Below are 1,953 nucleotides of genomic sequence, written 5' to 3'. Positions count from 1 at the left end.
CTGACACACCTCAGCGTTGATCCGATGTCGACCCCCCTTACGAAAATCATATGCCTACACCTCCCCACACGCAGAAGAAAACCCACCTCCTTTGCCTCATAAAAAATAAAAGAAAGAACAAACAGAAAAAGATCGTCCTCCCCCCTCGACGATCTACTACCTGCCTACCGCCGGGATGGCATCCTCTGAAATAATGACACGCGTCAGCGTTGTTCCGGTGTCACCGTCGTGCATCATCAAATGAGGTGCCCAAGGTGAGTGCCTCAGGGTCGATCTGGACGAGAGGCAATTCGAGAAGAGTCTTCACCCAATCGACGTCCCTCATACCATCTTCATATCCATGCATTATTTCCATCATGCGGCAAGTGCTGCAGCGGACATCCAGACGAGCACAGATTAATAAACCCAGTAGCCACCACCCTAAGAGCATAAAGCGGGTTGTAGGGAATCTGCACACGTTGGATTGACACCAATGCATGGGGTCATGTGCGAAGCTCGGAAGGAGGCCGTCGTGGATGGCCACTTCGATGACCTCCCTCAGCAAGTACCATCAGACACATCTCCAAGTAGACCGCTACCTGCATCTTCCTAACCCAATCAACATTGTAACAGATTGATGTCATCTGCAACATGTTCCACCAAAAGCTACTAATAACTGAAACGTCGGTATATCTCTACTTCTAAAGGGGGAGTCCATAGGTCGTTTCTTTCGTTCACACGCAGCCATTAATGCTGAAACATCGTCTTAGTCATATCTTGGCCAATTCATGCCTTGCTCATAGTTGTGTGCAATTAATTAGCGACGCGGGTTAATTACGTGTGTTAATTAGCTACACAGTTAAATAGGTCCATTTAATTTTAAAAGTATAATCGAGTGTTGGACGAAAATTCACATTAATTATGAAAATTATCTCTTATTTGGATGTAGCAATCATATTAATTATAAAGAGTATAATTATTTGAATGGGAGTATCATGTTAATTATGGAAAGTATTATCGAGCGTTTGATAGTAGGGTCACTCTAATTTTGGTGAATATTGTTTTCGGACTGAGAGGATCATGCTAATTATTTAAAGTTTAATCGAGTGATTAATGGAAGGACCACTTTAATTATGAAGACGGATGTGAGTATCACATTAATTATGAAAAGTATTATCAGACCTAAATCAACAGGATCGCGTTAATTATGAAAAGTATGACCCGGTCATTAATGCAAAACAATTTGTAAACCAAACACTAAATATATTTAGCCAAACCAGTTAATTACGCGTGTTAATTAGCTAGACAGTTAATAAGTCCGTTTAATTTTGAAAGTTTAATCGAGCGTTGGACGGGAAAATCGCATTAATTATGATGATTATCTTTTTTGGATGTAACGATCATATTAATTATAAAGAGTATAATTATTTTAACTAGAGGATCATGTTAATTATATAAAGTATTATCGAGCATTTGACACTAGGGTCTCTTTAATTATGGAGAATATTTTTTTTGGACTGAAGAATCAAATTAATTATGAAAAGTTTAGTTGAGTGTTTAACAGAAGGACCACTTTAATTATGGAGAGTATCATTCTTTGGATGTGAGTATCACATTAATTATGAAAAGTGTGATCAAGCCTAGAACGGGAGGATCACATTAATTATGAAAATTATCACCAAGTCATTAATGCAAAACAATTTGCAAAACAAACACCAAATCAATTTAGAAATCAAGCCATTAATATAATTAATTAGCCAAGCAATTAATTACATGTGCAATTAATTAATTCTATTTAAGTAGAGATTTTTTTCATGACAAATTGGTTATGAAATAAGGGCATTAATGCAATTAATTATTTAGTCACACTTAATTAGGATGTAGATAATTAATAGTAGGAAGTTTTTTCAACCGTGTCTCTACTCTTAAAGGGGAGTTAGGACCCCTCCCCTTGACCCCCCCCTATGAAAACCA

Source organism: Triticum dicoccoides, chromosome 6A (assembly GCF_002162155.2).
Source record: "Triticum dicoccoides isolate Atlit2015 ecotype Zavitan chromosome 6A, WEW_v2.0, whole genome shotgun sequence".
NCBI lineage: Eukaryota > Viridiplantae > Streptophyta > Magnoliopsida > Poales > Poaceae > Triticum > Triticum dicoccoides.
This window is presented reverse-complemented; position numbering follows the sequence as displayed.